The sequence below is a fragment of the Pinus tabuliformis genome, chromosome 2_1 (genome assembly GCF_031772625.1).
Source record: "Pinus tabuliformis cultivar Carrire ecotype Pingquan chromosome 2_1, CPIR1, whole genome shotgun sequence".
NCBI classification, from domain to species: domain Eukaryota; kingdom Viridiplantae; phylum Streptophyta; class Pinopsida; order Pinales; family Pinaceae; genus Pinus; species Pinus tabuliformis.
Genome location: NC_142299.1, coordinates 638,126,747 through 638,132,527, shown reverse-complemented (window position 1 = coordinate 638,132,527; position 5,781 = coordinate 638,126,747). Strand labels below are relative to the sequence as shown.

General features: G+C 32.1%; 1 pseudogene; it reads right to left on the bottom strand.

Moving 5' to 3' along the window:
• Window positions 1-972: 972 nt before the first annotated feature.
• LOC149202170 (2S albumin seed storage protein PINP1-like) lies at window positions 973-1,760 on the bottom strand (annotated as a pseudogene).
• Window positions 1,761-5,781: the final 4,021 nt, after the last annotated feature.

Here is a 5,781-nt window from a genome sequence, read left to right as displayed (position 1 = left end):
CTTTGCAAACTTAAGGTGCTTCCACAAAACTGACTATTTATGTGGAATGGGTTATTATGAATAAAATCTCCATTGGGGTAAACCTGATGAAACAATGCCACTATGGCCTGACCTGGTGTGTCATATGCCAACAAGCTGAGGAATTGAATGAGCATTCCACTTATATGAGGATCAATTTGTTTTTCCTTGTTTTCTCTGAAGCATCTCCACATATATATTTATATATTTATATATATAATGTTAGATGAGGTGCTCCACCTTTGCCCTAATGATAATTTTAGCATTTCATCTTTATATTTTTTTATATATATTCATTATTTTCCAATTTTATTTCAATGTGTTGATTTTTCAACTTTCTAACAGATCAATTTGTTTTTCCTTGTTTTCTCTAAAGTGTCTTCACCTATATATATATATATATATATATTGTTAATGTTAGATCAGATACTCCACCTTTGCCCTGATGATGAATCATAGTAGAGAATTCGAAACATTAACTCCAAGAAATTATTCAATGTGATCTCTCCAAAAAAATTCTCTTCTAAACATTATAAATTACAGAAGTATAAACTGAAAAATGTTATATGTTATATGATATAAACTAAAAAATGTTATATGATATAGGATATTTGTATCTAACTTTAATTTATATATATAAGCATTGGAGGTTTGAGGACAATTAATAGATTGGATGATCCACTTAATCATGAGATTAAGAAAATTGGTATGTTTTTAAGAATAATGGCCATTAGATAATAAATTAAAAAAAAAAACATAATTCAATCCATTTATGTTGGACAACTCTTTTTTTTCACTGCTTAATTTATTTGTAATTCATTCACTCATTTATTACACGCTAGAGAGCGCCGGCTATGTTGTAGAGGCTATATAACTCCTACAAAACCCAGTACATGCGTAGCTGGAGCGCGAACAACATTTTTATTTACATGCCTAGACATGGTAGGCAGTCACTCAGGAGCTACCGCCAATAATGGAATGGCCTACGCACACCCCAATCTATAGCATGGAAGACTGCAGATAAGGTATGACAATTAATTATTGTTCATCCATAATTGGTAACGCTGTTGGAGTGACTTACTAGAGTGGCGTCGAATATCATAGCGGCGGGGTGACTCACGAATGTTGCATCTATCAGGAAGCTCTTCGGCTCTCTCCACCGCCTCCTCTTCTTCTTCCCTTCCGCGCCCTTCGCCACGACGTCGGCGGCGTTGATTAAGTGGTGCACCATCCTGAGAATCGGAATCCTTGAGAATTGGAATCCTTGAAAATCTCTTCAGTCGATGAATCATAGGATTCAAATTGATCTAGTGCTTGCTCTATGGCTTGGCATCGGCAGTGTGGAGACATTCTTTGATTTTTTCGATGGCTATTCTCTCCAGCCATCCTTAAGTCAATTGTAGATTCCTAGAATATTCCAAAATTCGATAGACATAGACGTGGGCATTTTTTTAAACATGCCCATGTCCGTCGTATCCCAAAATATTATCCCAAAATATTTCGAAAATCTCCAATCGACTTAAGCTCACCGCTTCTCTTCAGAGTTGCAAGTAGTAGCAGCAAGCAGAAAATCTCTGTGGGTCACCCGACCGTCCTTACTGTTGCACCACCTCTCCATCCATGACGATGTCTTCATGAGCATCAACAGTGGGGGTGCCCCACTCAACGAGAAGTAGAAGGGCTGCAAATAGAGTCACCCATTTCAGCGTCGACATTGGAGAGGAGAAGACACCCATTCTTCTTCTTTGCTACTTTCAGTGATGGAATACAACTGATCAAAATGTATGAAGAGTTCGTGGGTATTAACTTTGTATTTATGGATGGTGAGGGAAGGGAGGAGAGCGAGCACCGCAACACGAAGAGGAGGAAGAGAGGAACAGTTGCAGTGCATGCAGATTCTCAGTCTCCACGTCCCACTGCAATGCCACCCTAAGAAGGAATGCCTGGTTCTCTCCCTTTCCAATGGCCATGTTTTTCAATTGCAGGCGGAGTACAGGTCACCACAGGGCACTGCGACGTCCCAACAATGTGTCTTACTTCGCATTTTATAGAAATCACCCGAGTCACGAGAAATTTCCCTTTTCCTTGTCATTATTCTTCGTCAACCACGGGACATTACACTCTTGAACCCCAGAATGGAACACGTGAACATGGCCATCCTTAAGTCGATTGCAGATTCTTTAAATATTTGGGAATCCCACGAACATGGGCGTGGTCAATTTTTTGACTGTGCCCATGTCCCTCGGATTCCCGAATATTCAGGGAATCTGCAATTGACTTAAGCTCACCACGTCAACATAACTATTCGTTTCATTTCAAGTTTTTTTTGTTCAATACGAAAAAAACATTATATATTATCATATTGGATCATATACAAATATAGACTTCATCTATCTTTATCAACATAGTTTTATCTGGGAATGCTTTCCCATCCTAAATAAACGAGAAAATATTATATACATCATATGAACACATATGTCTAATATACAACATGGTTCAGAACTAGAAGGGGATAAAAAAAGTAATTTATTTAGTAATGTAGTAAATGTGGATAAACGAAGTATTACAATATTACCATCTATATTTTTTATATCCAATTGTTAATATATTGATTATGTGGCCAGTAGTTTTAGGAAAAAAGAAAAAAATACACAAAATTATACAAAAAGGATAAATACAAGAATTACTTAGGGAATGGAAATTCCCTAATGGCTAGAACATTGTCTTCCAAAATTATTTCAATGTGCATATCACTCAGATTTTCTTGAAGTCCCTTCTTAAAAAGTTCACCAGCTAGTTGATTATGTTCTCCACCTATATGCTTAATTGTAGAGTTTCTGAACTGTGTCCATAGCTTATCAATTCTCCATAACCAACCAATGAGCCTTGGTTGATTGATATTTGCACATCCATTTACATGATCAATAATAATCTTGAACCATAATAAACCCTGTAAGACCATTGCTTCTGCCCTAGTATTTGTGCCACTACTCATATTCCAGTGAATCCTATATTCCAATTCTTTAGATATGACTAACCAAAAACCACAACAACAATTGTTCCTTTGTGCAGCACCATCGAAAAAACCAACTCACAACTTACTTCTTTACGACCATATCATGGGCGCAAGCTTGACGATATGCCAATCAAACACTAAACAAATGCAATGCTCCAAAAGTTGAACATTTATACATCTAGAATATTGTATCCTTGTAGTGAGCTCTTCCAAAATAAGGTTATCCTCTTCCTTGTTAGTCTTGTAAAATAATCCATCATTTGTGTGGATCAGGATTGATATCATTAAGGGCATTAATATAGAGAAAAGTTAATTCAATTTATCTAACTACCATTTCAATATAACATATATATATATTAAAATACAACATATATTTTGAATTAAAATATATATGTATATTAAAATTATCAATCGTGATTTTTTCCTTAATAAACATTATTACAATTTAATCATGCAATTTGAAATTACTAAAAGGTATATTTTATAATAAAAAATTACATAGTAAATTTTTCTTAAATAATTTTCATTTTAGACCTTGCTCTCTATTTTACACATTTCTATAAACCTCATCCACCCATGCAATACATTACTTTACAATCAGAATGCACATAAAACACATTACTTATCACTCTAATTATCCTCATTTCTCTACCTTTTATAATAAAAATTTACATAGTAAAATCCCCTCGAATAATTTTCATTTTAAACCTTGCACTCTACTTTACACATTCCTATAAACCTCATCCACCCGTACACTCGTACAGTACACTATTTTACAGTCAGAATGCACATAAAACACATTACTTATCACTCAAATTATCTTAGTGTCTCTATTTTTATAATAAAAAATTACATAATAAACTCCCCTCAAATCATTCTCATTTTAGATCTTACCCTCTACTTTACACATTCCTATAAACCTCATCCACCAATACATACACTACTTTACAATAAGAATGCCCATAAAACACATTACTTATCACTCTAATTATCCTCATTTCTCTACAAATAAACTCAACAAACAGCATCATCTTCTTTCTTATAGAACCTTCTTCTTAATCATCATCCTTAATGCTTCTTTTCTTTGTTTTTCTTACACATTGCGTGCATGATATATTACCCTTTTGAAATAAAAATATGCACATAAAAATCATATAGTGAAATTTAAAATGGTCTCTCATTATGTTTGAAAATGTAAGAATGGAAAAAAAACCAATCTTTAACTTGGAGGGAGTATTTCACTTACTTTTACAATAAATTTGATCACAATATTAAAATATGAATAGTAGGAAAGTGATGCTTTATATATATATATATATATATATAATCTATGTATAATTATGTGAATTCAATTTTTTTTAATAATTATATGTTAATTTTTATAAAATATATAATGTATATATTTATATGCATTAACCAGTTTAATGATTAATTTTTTCAACAAAAATTTGAAATTAAAAGAACACATTATTATAATATAAATATAATTTTACAAATTTTATATATTAATTGATACATTTTTAAAAATGATAAACACTAGTGTATTTAAAAAAAAAATCCTTGCATTAGTGCACCATACAATAGGTATAATATTTTTTTATTTAAAACGCCTAACCCTTTTATTAAGATATGGGCTATGCGTTAATTTAGTTCATATTTAATTTTGGAAAAAAAATAATAATTACACATCTTGTTTACATCATGTTTCACCACATCTTGCTTCTCAACATCATGGGAGTAGGTTCGAGAATCGACGATATCTTGTATGTTCTCATTATAAATTTCCACATATCTTGTATGTTCTCATTATAAATTTCCAACATTGATTCCTACATTTTAAAATTCCATCCTTGGGTGTGAAGAGTTTGACTAGAATTAAATATTTGTTTTAATATGGTATAAGGCCCTTATGATGAGCCTTGCCAGACTAACCAAGTATAGGCATAGTATATGTTTTCTCAGACCCCATCTGTAGCAAATTATATCTTCTTTCTCTTTTTGTTTCACTAGGTTAAGTAATTTGCATTTCATATTTGGTTGTTAAGGTAACATCTGTAGCAACTTATATCTTCATTCGCTTTTTTTTATATCTTAGTTTCCAAGTTCTTATTCATTTATTTCTGCTAATTTTCTTCTGCTACTTATATTTTATTTTTTCTTATTCATTCGCTTATTCATTATATCTCTAAGTAACTAGGATGTTGGTTCTGAAATGTTTGTTAGTCAAACTTTCAATCTTCAAAATTTCAACATGTAATATCATGTGCATAAGATGGATTGATGCATGTCAAAGTAATAGGCAACAAGGATGTTGGTTTTGAAAAGTTTGTTAGTCAAAATTTGTAATAGGAAACAAGGATGTTGGTTTTGAAAAGTTTGTAGTCAAAATTTGTATTAAGAAACAAGGATGTTGGTTTTGAAAAGTTCAGTCAAAATTTTAAGTTTCCAAATTATGTTAACTACCATGCTCATTGATATAAGAATGTTGGTTCTGTAGTCTTTTGTTTTTTCATTTTATTTTATTAGAGTAAATCTAATAAGATCATGACATTGATGGATTGATGCATGTCAAAGTAATAGGCAACAAGGATGTTGATTTTGAGAAGTTCGTTAGTCAAAATTTTAAGTTTCCAAATTACGTTAACTAACATGCTCATTGATATAAGAATGTTGGTTATAGTAAATCTAAGATCATGACATTGATAAAATGTACAAGGCAATTTCTTTATGAGCTTTTTGGCATCTAG